General features: G+C 34.2%; 1 protein-coding gene across 6 annotated transcripts in view; it reads right to left on the bottom strand.

Moving 5' to 3' along the window:
• Positions 1-17,217, bottom strand: part of twin (CCR4-NOT transcription complex subunit 6-like twin) — a 479,580-nt gene that overhangs the window by 315,441 nt on the left and 146,922 nt on the right. The gene's annotated exons all lie outside the window — the stretch shown is intronic.

Here is a 17,217-nt window from a genome sequence, read left to right as displayed (position 1 = left end):
CGATCATCCTGCAAATTAAATTGGGTAATCTAAAACCTAATCAGAAGATCTGAAAAACTGATAGATGAGGAGCATAAGAACGAGGAAATGCCCGAAGTTAAAAGAGCTTTAAGAAAAAATGGCTTCTTCACCCTTGGCTGTCTACGATTGAAAAGGCAAAGAAATTTCGAAACAAAATCCTGTTCTATATATAGAAAATGACAGATAAAATCAGAGTATACAAGATACCTTGTGAGGACTGCGACAAATCATATATCGGACAGACCAATCGAAGAATTGCATGCGCTCAGAATAGATCATAAAAAGCGCAGTAAGGTATTTAAACAAAACTCATTGCGGCCTAGAAATATACACAACAGCTCGAAGGCCATTTTCGACACACAGAACATTGGAGAACTACTGCCAAATAGGCAACTCTAATTCATCAAGGCCTGAAAAAATTCCCAAAAACTGCGTGAAACAACTTCCACCGAGCGTTACACTCTACCTGAAGAATATAGTTCACGCATCACTCAAACTCTGCTCTTTTCAGGCTGATATCTCTTCTAAATTTCATGGCTAGAGTCTTCGAGAGGATCCTTAAGAAAAGGCTTTAGAGAGACTGCCACAGAAAACAACATCATTCCCACATTTCAATTAGGCTTTAGAGAACATCACTCCACCAAAACTGCGCTGACTGAAATCGTTACTCATATCTCTCAAAATATAAATGACAAAATACTCTCTACCGGCATTTTCCTCGACGTTCAAAATTCCTTCCAACAAGTCTGGTATGCCGGATTGGTGAAAAAACTACTGAACATCGGCCTGCTCATCTTTTTTGTCAGATGAATACACTCGTATATCTCTGTGAGCAGAATTACGGTCAATTTTCAACCCCCTTCACTCATACAAGAGGAATGCCACAAAGTTCCATCTTGGCACCCATTACTATACACATTATACAACAGTGACTTCAACAGTTTACTCAAAAATCACCTAAACACCAAACCCTAATAAACAGAACTTGTACTCTTTACACATCCCAACCTTAGCAGTTACGTTACACAAAACGCCGAAAAAAGAATTGAGCTGAGGCTCTGGTGGGACCGATTCCAACTTCCAACAAGATCAGATTGAGTGTGGCGTTTACCAAAACACTACTGAAGTCAAGATATGATCGAAATGCTTAACAGGGTTAGGAAAAGAGCCAGCCTGCTCAACGATCTATGTGGAAAAAAGACATACATCAGGCCCGTGATTGAATACAAGGCTAATATACAAGCCTTGCTCAATCAGGACCGGTCACAACAGCTGCTATCGTTAGAAAGGAGTATTCTGCGTAAAGAAAACTATAAACAATCCCACTACCCCTATGCCCTAATTGATTAGCGATCCAACATCCCAACCATACTTGAAAGGCTAACCTTTCTGTACAGAAGGACGAACTTCAGAGCCCAAACACACTCAAAACTACCTGCTCATCTTTCGACAATGTATTCATTAGCCATCCCAAAAGAAAACTAGCTTTCCTACCGGCAAAACTGCTGGCCTCATGTCAGCAACGACTTTTCTGATAAAATCTATCGATACCGAGGAGGCAACTTCACTTTTCCACCGCACACTTATTAGAAATAATTCTAAAAAGAACCGTTTTAGCATCGAAGCACTTTCTCCTCTGACCACCCTTTGAAGAAGACCTCCTCCGCATTACCAGAACCGCCACCGAAAACCACCAGTGACCAACGACAAAACCAGTGTCACCACCCAAAACAAACACCACGTTCTGTAGGGATGATAAAGGTCACCTAAAACAGGACTCATAAAAAATCGATCATTGAAGACACCCAACTGCACAAACCCAAGCTACAATGACGATGCAACGTTACCAATTCTAATAACACGTCTTGTGAAGTGAAGACTTGACCGAGCTCAAATGTGGTCACGGGGTATGTGCCGAACACACGATTCGCAGCAATATGGTGAACATGGTCATTAACGAGTTGAGTTACAAATACGGTACTAAATATTGTTACTGTTTTACGATCCGTCTGAATAGATATTTTTCATAGTTGGTACTCTTTGTGAGAAATTGTTTAACTTTAATTTAGATATTGTTAGCTAAACAATTTTCTTTAATTAGAAACATAATTGAAGTTGTTTAAAATATATGACTATTAATTCACCAGTGTTACATAATTCTCAGAAATATAACTCAGATGGGGTTTCGCTAATTCTATTATTTTTTTTCTTATTATTACTGTCTTTCTTAGACATTAGTTTTTTCTGATCCGCCAATAAACTTCTCAATTTGCCAACATCACTGTTCACTTTATTCCTCTATCGGTTTTGATTTAAAACACTATATTTGAAAACGTTAACACTAACTACTTCAATACCAGTTGAATGCAAACATAATTAAGCAAACAAATTAACTTAGAACCCCGCTAATTGTCTCATTGATATAAAATATCCGGCAATTTCTACCAAATCAAATGCCTACGAAATTCGTAATTGGTAATTACTGATTTTAACTGCTGTATTGAAACAAATTAATTATTGATTGGTATGTTAGGTATCAACAGGAGCGGATCCATTATAGGAGATAATTCTTGGATAACAGTTACCGATCAGCGCGCTTAGTAAAGCAACAAATAAATATCAATATCGTGTACGAGTCCCTTCCCATATCAGTTGGCCCACCTATAGAATTTGCAGTTTAAGTCGATTACCATAAAAAAATTATACTCTGCATGTTTTTATAAGTTCCCATATTAATTAATATAGCATTTTTATTAATATTTATTAAAAACATCGCTATACGGAGTAATATTGCTATAAAACATATTGCTATACGGAGTGGAAACATAGACTCTCGGAATCCCAAGTATGAGACGTGTAGAAGCCTTTGAGATGTGGGTTTTTCGAAGGATATTGAAGATCTCTTGGACAGAACACGTGACCAACAACGAGGTGCTGGTAAGAATGAGGACTGAAAGAGAACTCCTAAATATTGTACAAACCAGAAAAACGAGTTATCTAGGAGATATTTACAGAGGAGAAAAATACAACTTCCTACGACTGATAATGGAAGGGAAAGTGAAAAGAAGAGGTCCAGGAAAAAGAAAATGCCCCTGGCTGAAAAATGCAAGAGACTGGACAGGCATGGACACACATTCGATACTAAGAACAGCTCGAGATAGAGAGCAATTTGCTTTAGTTATAGCCAACTTTCAGTCATGGAGAGAGCACCTTAAGAAGAAGAAAAACATTACCCTCATGGTTTTTTATTTATTTTCAACAATAAAAAAAATCACTAAACCCTGCCTATGCATTCGCTTATTTGATTTACGTTGATTTTTTCATAATTACGTTAAATCCAGAGGTAGGCTATGGAAAAATGACATCAAAACAATAATATTGTCAGTTAATGTCAAATGTATTTTGTAGTATTGTAAAGCTTTTGGAAGTACATTGTACATTGATGTACATTTCTTGTACAATGTACAAGAAGCACATTGATGTTTTAGTGATACTCTTGAACCGAATTTATAGTTCAGGCGTATTACCAAAGAGTGGCTAACGTCGATTTTTATTTGTTTCCCCAAAAAGAAAAACGCAAAAGAATGCAGCGACTACCGCACCATTAGCTTGATGTCTCATGTGCTAAACTTACTACTAAAAGTCATCCATAACCGAATATATCACAAACTGGACATAGACGTTAATGATACACAATTTGGTTTTCGCAAAGGCCTAGTGAAGCGTGAAGCTCTTTTTTTACTTAATATACTGATACAAAAATGCCTGGACGTCAATCAAGATATATACGCATGTTTTATTGACTATAATAAAGCATTCGATAAAGTACGACATAAACAAGTAATGAATGTCCTGAAATCAAAGAAGATTGACTACAACGACCTCGGGATCATATCAAAGTTATAGTTTAAACAGTGAGCAAAAGTACGTGTTAACGAGCAGCTGTCAGAAGAAATTGAAATTAGACGTGGAGTGAGACAGGGATGCGTATTGTCGCCAATTCTTTTTAATGCCAACTCCGAAGAGATCCTGAAAAACGCTCTTGAGGGTGAAACAGCTGGAATAAAGGTAAATGGAGTTGCCATTAACAACATTAGATATGCGGTCGACACTGTGATCTTAGCCGAAAATATTGAAGATCTTCAGAGACTGGTGACCAGAATAGCAGAGTATGGAAAAGATTACGGTCTAACAATGAACGCCAAGAAGACGAAATTTATGAAAATATCGAAAACTCAAAGAAATAACGAGTATCTTCTAATAAACGGAACCAACGTCGAACAAGTGGACAAATATGCATATCTGGGAACAAATTTCAACAAAATGAGAAGAGTGCTATGTACAAGGGATTAAAAAATTTGAACTAAGAGTTAGGTTGGCGAGGTGCTATATTTTTTCGACTTTGTTTTATAGAATGGAATCTTGGACCTTGAATGCGACATCAATGAAAACAACTGGAATAATTTGAGCTGTGGCTGTATAGAAGAATTCTGAAAATATCGTGGACAGAACACGTCACAAACAAAGAGGTTCTGAGAAGGATGAATAAAGAAATAGAAATTTTAAATACAATTAAAACAAGAAAATTGGAATATCTCGGACATATTACACGTGGAGAGAAATACACCTTGCTCCAACTGATTATGCAGGGAAAGATCCAAGGAAAGAGAAGCATAGGGAGGCGTAGAATGTCATGGCTGCGCAACCTGAGAGAGTGGTACGAATGTACATCAAATGAACTTTTCAGAGCAGCCGTCTCAAAAGTCCGAATAGCTATGATGATTGCAGACCTCCGCCGCGGATATGGCACTTGAAGAAGAAGAAAGCTTTTTACCGTTTGTGGATTGTACAATGGGTCGAGGTAAAGTTATCGATGAGAAAATTTGTTTAATCATTATTAGATTTTTTAATTCTGGAAAAATACAATTCGGAAATCGCGAATATGTTGCAAATGTCACGCTATAGTGTAAGAAATATAGTCAGCAGATACAAAACTACAGGTTAGGTCGTCACAAAACCTAGAAATTTACGAAAAAGTAATATAACCGAAGCAGATCGAAAGGCATTAAGAGGCATTATAGGTAAAAATCGACGAGCACATTATACGTGAGTTGGAGTGACGTTATTGGAAGACACGTTTCTAGATCAACATGTCACCGAGAGACCCACAAATTAGGATTTGGTTCTAATTAATTTTTACTCCACTTTACAGTCAAGTAACCTGTCAAGAACGTTGAACTTCTCTTGAGTGTGCTAGCCGGCATTTTGATTTCACGGTTCTTCGAACTTTAGTGCAACTAGCTGTTACCAGTCAGATTATCAAGAAGCTCCTTGCGACCGAGAGGAAGTTCCATATAATCCAAAGAATGCTGGACCGGCTCATCAGTGGACTATCAGAAGCGGAGCATTCTGTAACAGCAGAATGGTTGTGATACGGCAATATAGAAGGGCAGGGTAATAGCAGGAAGAGCAAGGAAGATCGGCGCTACATTCAGTCCGGGTTGAGAAGTGAAAATATTGGGGACACAAATCATAATAGTGGATATTAAACACATCAATCATCTACACCTAACCAAGATTAACCGGTTTGATTCATAAATTATTTTTCTCAGCAATCAAAAAGCCAAAAACATAATGTTTTTGAATAACGGCTATCATAGTAAAATTCTCAAGCAACTTATCTATAACTCACACTTATATGACGGGCAATGTGATAACAGACCAACAGATCCCGTTATTCTTAAAAAGTTACCCTACGTAAATGGCTTAACTAACAATATTGTCAAGCTGCTGAGTGGAATTCCCAAAATCAAAATTGCTAAATACAACAGCAGATCAAATTACAGCTTATTCTCGAAGATTAAAGACTAGACACCGCTTCTAAATCAGAGTTATCTCAATTACCAACTTTCCTGACTCGAATGTGATGGGCAGTATATAGGGCAAACATTGCAGTGGTTAAAACAAAGAATAACGCAACACAAAACACAATATACTGATTGAAAAACTGAGAAAAATTATTGTGCAGTAGCACACCATTCCAACATAACAGGTCACACATTTAATTTATCAGATATCAAGATCTAGTTTATAGAAAATAACTATTTCGCGAAATGTACCACACAAACAAAAATAAAAAAAGACTGGCACTTGGGGAGTGCCGACAGAAGTGAATACTTCTTATAGCGTGTGATTACTAGGTGTAACTCATATATATCATATACATTTTCATTACTATCTTGTATTTATGCTTAATTATTTCATTTTGATTATCCTTATATTGTAAAAACAATCACGAATAATGGGAGGGTATATTCACTTGTAAATACTTATTTATAAACGACTATAAAATTTCTAAAATAAACTTTTGTTTATTTTAATTAATTTTATTTTAAATTTTTTATAATTTTTTATATATTATATAAAAAATATATTATATAAAACTATAATAAGTTAATATGTATGTAGATTATGTATATTACGGTATAACGCAAGGTTATTACACCCGTCTCGATTTTTCGAGTCACCCTAAATAGGATTTCGGTCCCGTCCTAACAGCATACCAAGCGATAAGAAGTATTCACTTCAAAAACCAATTAATTATAAGACAGACACTTGACAAACACAAGTGAAGTGACATGTACTGTAATATTTTAAAATTCTCACAAACTATAAAAAATAGTAAACATTTGGTTCGATGGCTCGAACCAAATGTAAACTCGTTGGCTCTAATAACATTATCATCAGTGGCATTACAGCTCGTTATGAGCCAAAGCATTCTTCAGAACAATCTTCAATTCGCTCCAGTCTCTGGCAACTCTTCTCCATGCTTTAATTTCGATGAATTTTAGATCATCCTCTATGTTATCTTGATACCTAAGTTTTGGTCTTCCTCTGGCTCGTCTTCCCACTGGTCCTCTTCGGTCGAAAATTTTTCTGATCGTTGTACCTTCATCTCGCCTAATTACATGTCCTATCCATCAAAGGAGTGCTAATTTAATACATTTTAAACGTCAGGTTCCCCAAAGCTTCTGTATAACTCAAAGTTGTAGCGCCAACCCCACAAACCCTGTTCTTGGACTCTTCCATATATTTTCCTTAAAATTTTTCTCTCGAAACGTTTAAGCAATTCTTGGTTGTTCTGTGTAAGTGACCACGTTTCTAAGCCGTATGTTAACACTGGCCTTATTAGTGTTTTATATATGTGTTTTATATATAGTGACTCTAATAACACATATGAAAAAATACCTAAATCAGTGACTTTCTGCTCGTTCGTAGAATACTATGAGTTGCTCTAATACTTGTCTCATAAAATAGAGATATAACATTTCGTAAGTGAGAATATTGTGAATGCCATGTTTATCTAATCGGTAGTTAATTTTGTAGTATGTTCCTGGTAAACTGAAAAATAAATATTAACGAATTATCGAACTGATGAAATAAATGCAGTTTCAACTTAATCCTAAGACAGCCCCGATATTTCAACACGATTCCGTAATTTAATTCAGTAAAGTTTGTACGGTTCTGAGCTTAGGGCTTGAAGTAAAATTAGGGGCTGAAGTACGGTGAAATTGAAATTTCTGTTCAATGTTTTCGTGAAACTGATGATAAGGCAGCATCTATAGTTAACAGTTGTCCCTAACTGGCAGACTGGTGGTTGAAAGCTATTTAGATAAATTAAACCCACATTACCCGTCACGAGTCAACAGACTCGAATCATTAAATTTTCAGGCACAATTTTGCCTTAATTGTATCTCTTATTAAAAATTCTAGTGTAGTAAACACCCACTAAAGCAAAAAATATTAACATATCTTGCTCACAAAATCTAACCTAAGGAAAAAATTATAAAATCAGGATGTTATGAAAGAGACAGTTTTTTTACAAGCACGCTTTTTCGTGCCACAAAAAAGATAATATATCACAATATCGTACAAAATTCATCAATATTTTGTTTAATATTTGAACACATTTAAAGATACCTACATCTCTCAAAGAGAAGAAACATTCCAAGAAAAAGCAAATAAGATCTTTCTGTCAGCAAAGAAGAATAAAAAGAGGATAAAAGAAAAATAAACCATATATGAAAAATGAGGGAAGGGACATTACTAATTGAACTAGGGGATATAATGAGAAATTGGCAAAATTCTTTTACATAACTGAAACAAAAACGAAGAAGAAAGAGAAAATCCATTAAATTGAAGATGATCCTAGCAATAAAAACACTTACAGAGAAAGATAAGATAAAGAACTAAAAAACAATAAAAGCTCAGAAATATCCATGAAATGGAGATGGAAAGCAGGATGGAAATAGCTACATAAAGAAATACATGAGCTGATAAAAAGCATATGGGAAATAGAAAAAGGTCAGAAGAGTGGGCTATAGCAATGATACGCTCTATACACAAAAAAGGTAACAAAAAGCGATATAAAAACCATATAAGGCATTCCGTTGCGAGAAGTATTTTACAAAATATTGATAAAAAGTATTAAAGTAAGGAAAAAAGCTAAATCAATTCACGGAAAAGATATTGGGCGAATATCAGGCAGATATTCGACGACAGACCAAATATTTGCACTGAAAGAAATCCAGACTACGTGCTACGAACATAAAACAATAGTATATGTTCTGGCCATCGACTTTAAGCACACCTACAACAGGGTAAATAGACAACAGATGTACGAACTAATAACAGGGATGGGCCTACCCAGTAATATCGTCATGATTGTAAAAATGGCTATGAAAAACACAACTAACGAAACAGCATGTGCTGCAATTTCGCAATTTTATATAAACACTTACTTTTGTTAGTTTTGTTTCTTCCCGTTTAGTTAGCCAGGATTTTCGCTTACAAAAACCTAGACACTATCGAACAATAAACGGTTGTTCATACAATGTTGCAAAGAGTAGAATGTTCATTCATACACTGTTGTGAACAATGAAGTATAGAAAAATAAGTGTATGTTAAAATTGCAGATAGCTTGGGTAAAAAACAACTCTTAAACCAACCCCTCTTTTCATTAAGGCTAGTTCTATACTACACAGACGTGTTGGAGTTATGAGGTAACACTCGCTACCTCGCCATACTTTTGTGGTTGATGTCTGTCGAAGAAGACATCGCTTTCGGTAGCTGCTACCGTTCCATTGGGGTAAAGTACAACATATACTATTTGTTGCCAAAATTACATTGCTACTATCTACCTAGTACCGCTTTGCTGGTATATACATTTTGTTACGAATTTATCTTGTGTGTTGAAGTACAGTTTTCATAATGTGTCGTGATTTGAACTTTTTAAAGAACATTTCACGTTGTTCTTTTGTTATATAAACATTCATTTTAGCGTGTTTACCCTATTGTATAGCTGTATACCTTTTTTGACCGTTAATTGATATCTGTACGTATATGTAATTTTGTAATATCTATAGTAAAAGTATTCGATTGCCTTGTGCCTCTAGTCTTTCCTGGCGTATTCTAACATACTCTTGTTATGATTCACCAGTAGACAAGCGGTTTGTGTGATATATAGATATCCAAAGTTCGTATCACATTTAATTTCCGTACAGCTGTTTTTTACTTCAATTCATTCATCTTTGGTAAAGTATTTCGGGTTATAAATAAGTAGTGGTTTTGTACCTTTGCCACGCGTATTTTAATTTGTAATTATTAAGGATTTATGGGAATTGAATGTATGTATATTATATGTTTATTGATTTTACTTGTTTTAAATAGAGTTATAGTCATCTTGCTTATTATTTGTTTATTGTAATAGACATAATTAAAGCGAATGGGAAAAACCAGCGGGTTCTAGATTGTAGGTACATAGAATTCTCCCTCCTTTCTGATGGCCCCATATGTTAGATAGAGGTCATCGTATGTGTAGAATAGCAACAGCATGGAAGAGTCATAAATCCAATAATTTTGAAACGAGGAAAGAGTGCGACAAGGAGATCCGCTATCAACGACTCTATTCAATATGATACTGGAAGGAATAATTAGAAAAAGCAAAATAAATATGCAGGAAACAATATTTAAAATGGCCATCAACGTATGGCATTCGCAGACGATCTAACACTATTAACGAGAAGTAAAAATGAACTAAAATTTTTAATGAATAATATAATAAAAGAGGCAAACTTTGGACTTAATAAATAAAGAAAAGACAACATACATAATATTGGGAAAAGCATAAAGAAAAAGAAGACAATTTCAGATTAGAAGTAGATGGTTAAAATACAACCATGTTCAAGAGTTTTAGAATTTACTTACGTGAGTGTAAATATACATGAAAAGAGACATAAGAAACGAAAGATAAACACAAGAATAGCTAAAGGGAACCAAAATTATGAAGCTTTGCAAGTATTAATGAAATCGAAATATGTATGTCTCAAGAAAAATAAAACTTGGAATTTACAAAAGATATGTCACGCCTATAGCTACATATGCATGCAAAATACGGGTGCTTAAGAAATAGAACATTAAGGAAGATGGGAGATGAAATTACCAAGAGCAATATGGACGTGCGAAAATAAATGATCAATGGAGAAGAAGGGATAATAAAGAACTCGAAGAATTATATAAAGAATGAATGTAAACAAAGCAACAGGATACATATAAAGGAAATAATGACGAAAATGGTATTTTCATGAAAACCAATACAAAAAAAGAAGGAAAGGTAGACCGGGGAACAGATGGAAGGACAGCGCTGGTAAAGACTTACAAAAAATAATATTGAGAATTGCAAAGAATAAGCATTAAACAGGAAAACTGTAATTTTTTTCAATCATTGATAAATACATGTTCTTTGCAACCACTTCTTCAATGGTAGTAGAGAGAATGAGAGTCTACTTAATCCTACATTTCCACTATACTCAATCCTACATTTTATTTTTTAGTCCAATTAGAATATATTTGGTTGCATTTGTTAATAATAGTAATCAATATAGGTTATAGTTTTGAAAATAACTGACAAAGCACCTTTTTGAATACGCAAATTTCCTGTTCCCACAGCCTCATAACTGCACAACGATTTTAACTGATCATTATCGCTGGTAAAACGCTAATCATGACAAATTCGTTTTTAAATTAAATTTATAAACGCTTTGACACAATCACTGAAAAAAATAAGTAGGTAATCGGATCTACACGAATTATTATTTATTAATATGGTAATAGTGTCGGGATATTTAAATGCATAATAACCACAAAAAAGTACAGAGTGGTACATAATATTTCTTTGCCACGCTTGAAACAATTGTACCAGAAGATAACTCGTCACTTTCTGACGTTCCTCGCCTTAAATGCTGTTTACAAAATTATAATCTTGTTGATTTAACGTTATCTTGTGCTTAATATATTTTTGGAGATCGCCATTTAACTGCAACCTCGTCTTCTATGTGTGTGAGTAATTAAAACAAGTGGAAGGACAGTTCAGAGTAAACTGGTAGATGGTGGTTTCATTTCCAGAAGGGCTGCTACGAGATCAAACTAGGTTACGTGCACGTAAGTAAAGTTATTCTTACTAATGAGTCGCGTTTTTGTGTATGATCATCTCATTGGGGAGATATTTCAATAGCACCATCTCTGAACGAACATTATAAAAAGTGAAATATTTTTATGAAATTACTTACTGACTCCCCTTAATACGTGTAAAATGAATGAATACCATAGACATATGAGAGATCCACTAGGAAACTAAGTTCCTGTAGCTATCTGTATACCATGTATCACAAAATTTTTTATTTCAAATCCTTTATAAAAGGTATATAATAAAATACCCAAACGAGCTATATCACAAATACATTACAGAACTTTTTCGGAATGTAAATTCCATCATCAGTGTAACCTAACCACTTTAATTAAAAAGAACGTAAAATTTAAAATGTTGACTAAGATTATGCAAAATGTGATTAATACTTACGGAGTATACATGCTATCAGCCACTAAAATATATGGGTGAAAACCCGTTAAATGTTTTTTACTTACGGAGTATACATGTCATAGCATGTATACTCCGTAAGTATTAACCACATTTTGCATAACCTTAGTCAACATTTTAAATTTTACGTTCTTTTTAATTAAAGTGGTTATATACCTTCAAGTTACACTGATGATGGAATTTACATTCCGAAAACGTTCTGTAATGTATTTGTGATATAGCCCGTTTGGGTATTTTATTATATATCTTTTATAAAGGATTTGAAATAAAAATTTTTATATGAGGGATATTCTTCAACAAATTGTTCCATTTAAAGAGATGATAAAATCAAACTATATTTCTTAATAATCAATCAATCTTGTACATCATGTCAAATATCTGGGCCTTATCCTGGATAAAAAATGAACTTGGAAACAACACATACAATGTATGCTGGATAGAAGCAAAAAAGGCAGTAATTTCCTTAGAATGACAACTAGAGCGTAATGAGGCTGCGATGTTGAAACATTTTTTATTGTTTATAGAACTTATATACGATGTATTATAGATTATATTGAATGGTGGTGGTTGCCTTTATGGTTCTGCGTCCAGAAACTTTCTAAAAAAAATTGATATTTTTCAAAATTCAGCCTTGAGAAGATAATTCTTGTTCTGCCAGAACAATCCTATTTTTTCAAAGGATTTGGCCACAGTAGAGAAAAACTTAAGACTACTTTGCTCCCTTCCATAAAACTGAAGTAATAATACACACATGTCACACATACAGTGAAAACAACACAACCATCAATAATATTCTTAGATCCGTTTTGAACTGTTACTGTGATGCCACAGTTATATACACATATGTATCTAAATCGATAGAAGGGACTGGCTGTGCTTATGTTTTACCCTCAGGAGATTCTGAGTACAAACTGTTCAATGAGTTTATAATTTTCTCGGCGGAATCATTGGTCATACTAGAAGCGTTGAAATATGTTAAAAACTCTTATATTAAAAAAAGTAAATTCTTTCAGACTGCCTTTCAGTTGTACACAACAACAAAAAATACTTTTTTGTCCAAAACATTTATTAACCCTTATACATTTTTAATAAAGGATCAGTTAAAGGATTTAGCAGACTCTGGTTTCCACATAAAATTTATTTGGGTTAAAGTACATATATTGGACTCAAAGATAATGAATACGTAGATTACTTAGCTAAAACCAGTGTAAAATCAACCACCCAACTTTTAAAAGAAGCCCAACCAATCCAGTGCACCGTGGAAGAAGCAGAAGTGTTAATTCAGCATCACAGGTATTGGAATTTGATTTGCATCATCATCATCATCAATCAGCCCTGATTTGTCCATTGTTGAACATAGGCCTCCTCTAGACTTTTCCATCTGCGTCTGTTCTGCGCCTCTGCTATCCAATTGGTCACGATTCTTTTGAGGTCGTCGGTCCATCGCGTTGGGGGCCTTCCTCGGCTTCGCTTGTCAGCCCGTGGTCTCCACTGAAGCAATTTTTTTGTCCAACTGTCGTCTTTCATTCTTGCAACATGTCCTGCCCATCTCCATTTTTGCCTTGTAATATGTTCGATAATGTCTTCCACTCCGGTTCGTCTACGAACTTCCTCGTTTCGTATTCTATTGCTTAAGTTTATTCCAAGCATTGATCTCTCCATCTTTCGTTGTGTCCTTCTCAATTTTTCGGCTGATGTTTTTGTGAGAGTTAAGGTTTCTGCTCCGTATGTGAGGGCTGGTAGAACGCACTGGTTAAAAGCTTTTCTTTTTAAATGGATCGGTATGGATCGATTTGCATACACACAGAATATTGAACTTAAGTAATAAATTTTACATTTAACCTATTTTTATATAACAATATCAGCATCTAAATATACATTTGGACAATTGTTAATGCTCATTAAATACAATTGTACAATGTAACTGACGCCAGAGTAGGACATATACGGAACTGAAAATTACCAAAAGATCAACTGAAAACCTGTCGCGATTTTGTAAATATACGAAAATTAATAATATAATTTTTTTTCATTAAATTATCGAATTCTACAACTTACTGTTTATACTGCTTACCTGAAACAAAAAAAATATATAGTATTATATCATTATAAGATATATACTTATAGATATAAGTATTATATCATTTAATAGAAATCCAATATAGTAGAGTCGTCAGAGATTTTATCTCTAAAAACTAAACGAACAAGCTGAATTTTGCCGAGAATGTCAATTTCGGGACCCCAAAAAGACGCAAAAAAGTTTGCTACTGCTATCCCCGGCTTCATTCTAAAATCACCACTCGTATAGGGTGGGGGCAGAAAAAATCGAATTACCAAGAATCTGTACTCCGCAGAAAAAAATGTTTCAAATAAGAAATGTAGCTGAGATAATTTTAAACAAAAATTTTTATTAGAACTTTTTGTGTAAAATGAACCGTTCTCTCAGAAACAACGCTTGAAGCGAACGGCGATTTTGAATGCCAGTTACGCGCACGAAATCAATTTAAAAAAAAATTGTATTAACTAGACGGTAAAAATTCGATATCTTTTGATCAGAGTACCGGATCGTCCAAAATCAAAAAGCGTTTTAAAGCCGCTCTTTCTTTTACCATCGGGTGGATGGGTAACACACTCGCGATCACTTATGACCACAATTGATGTTGTTCTCTATACAAGTGCTACCCTCAGCATTGCTTTTCCTTGGGCTTTTTCTAGCATTCTCCTATATTTCTTGATGCTAAGCACTTAGCAGTGCCACATGGAGTACAGTGGAATGTACCATTAAAATTCTCCTTTTGACAGTCCCTAGTCCCTCGCAATATTGATGCACCTATCTGTAAACCACACTTCAAATACCTTGGAGTGACAATAAGCAAAACTGACCGGAGAAAACTTATTTTGTAAATAAAAGATTACTTAAAAGCAAAAGACTGACTAAGAAAACTAAGATGAACATATATAACACAATAATTAGACCAATATATTATATGCAGAAAAAACATTGACAATGACCAAAAAAGATGAAAAGAAGACTTACGAATAGTAGAAATAAAGATTATGAGAACCATACTGAGACCAATGAAAACAGATCAAAATGAATAGAAAATATAAAAGCAGAACAAATGCAGAGATCACGAAAGAATTTAAAGAAGATATCGTGACCAAAATAAAGCAACGTAGAACTATGATGATAGAATGGTATCCAGGAGAAAGAAAGAAAAGGGAAAGACCAAGTCAAAGTGACGACAAGAAATTGAAGAAGACTAATAAACAGAATGGCAGAGAAAAACTAGACACGGGAAAAATGGAAATAGATCATTACGAAAATAATATAAACAATAGAGACTCTTCCTGCCAAGAAACAGGATCTTGGTACAGAACTCATTAAAAAAAATAAATAAGTAAGACACCAGCCACGGTGTACGAATAACAAGTACACCAGAAACCATAATAAAAGTTATTAAAAGATAATTTTTATCAAGGGACAGAAAAAATGGAAGAAATGTATATAAAATAATAGCTATAATTAGCTCCAACGCCTTTTATAGGGTATAAAGAAAAGAAGAATTATTAATTTTATATTTTATTTATAAAGCTTCTAGCTAGTTAACTTTCTAGATATATTATTTTAATTGATTAAATTTTATTTTAACCAATATCACAGTATAAGTTTATTTTTAACTAGCTTCAATCGGTTCGTGTTATCTCTACGAACATGTAAAATTATTTAAACCGTGGTACGCCACTGGTAAATTGCCAATCTCCACCTCAGCGTGAAGCTAAATATCGATTCAGACTAGTTATTATGTATATCAATGCAATTGTTGTAAGTAACTGACAAGTCTATTTGAGGCAGCAACAATGTCTGTCGAAGAACAAAACGAAGAACTGACATCTTTTTCTTTATTACAATCGCAGCGACGTCTTCATCTGCGTGCAGTGTATCTTAAAAGGTGCAAAACAATTGTGTAAGAGTGACCACAAGTCTGATATCGGAGTTTGTTGAGTCAAGACGTTTTGCGACGACACCATTACGGGCAGTCTGGGTCAATCGTGTTAATGGTAAATTAATCGGTCTTCTTTGCTGTATATACGAGGCAGAGTTAAACAAGAAACTTACAAAAAGACTGATATTGAAGTTTTGTATAATTGATTGGAAGCTACATATCTCGAGCTAGATATACGGAAAATAAAATTTTACTAATGTTTCCGTTCCCAGATAAGAAGTAATTGCAAAAAAAACAATTCATATACCTTTCTTATTCTGTCCAGCTTGAATCTTGTTTATTGCCAATTTATTTTAACAGGTTAACTGCCACCATATTGAAAATTTTAATAACTTCATAGCCGATTACTTTTAAAGTATTTCTATTACTTTCTTTAACTTTTAAATCAAAATCTAACATTCTAAAATACGAATTGTCGAATTGAATAAATGAAGCTATTGTTTGGAGGCCGGTCAACAGTGAAAATTTACAGAAATTTACATTTGAGAACTATAATTCTGCAGATTTTCATACACAATTATACGAAAACTTCTACAACAAATCGCCCTTTCAATTCTACGAATATTTTGTAGACGACGATCTTTTATCCATGATGATAAATATCTGATTTATTTTGTTCAACTGATTTTTATTTTTTTTTTAGGTCGAAGAAACAAATCGGTATGCCCTGCAGTGTCAGGAAAGAAATCAGAAAAAAAAAACGCACTTATTACCGAGTGGCACAACACTGATGTTGCCGAAATAAAACGATTCCTGGGTATAGTTATATAGATGGGGTTATGTCATTTTCCATCTTTTCATCCACACTGGTCTAAGAATTATCTTTATGTGAATAATATCAAAAACGTAATGTCAGGGAATCGCTTCCAGTTATTGTGGAAAACGCTGCATTTCAACGATAATTCAGTAACAACAGATGACCGTTTGCAGAAGATCGTTCCCTTGGTTAGCAGACTAAAGGATATATTCAAGGCTGCTACCATTCCAAAGTAAAACGTGTGCATTGACGAAACTTTAGTGCCCTTTTAGTGCCCAAGGGCGACTAAAATTCAAGCAGTATACTGCCAACAAGAGGCATAAATTTGGGATAAAATTGTTCAAACTTTATCTGGAGGTGGTTGTACCTATAATTTTAACGTATACTAAGTGACATAGAAATCCGAACACCCAGTTTAAATGATTTTATTTTAATAAAATTTTGTATAAGTACTTAATGAAGCATAATAAGTAAATGATTACAATTTCAAAATGATT

Source organism: Diabrotica undecimpunctata, chromosome 7 (genome assembly GCF_040954645.1).
Source record: "Diabrotica undecimpunctata isolate CICGRU chromosome 7, icDiaUnde3, whole genome shotgun sequence".
Taxonomy (NCBI): Eukaryota; Metazoa; Arthropoda; class Insecta; order Coleoptera; family Chrysomelidae; genus Diabrotica; species Diabrotica undecimpunctata.
Note: the sequence above shows the minus strand (reverse complement) of the source record. Positions and strands in the feature narration are given on the sequence as shown.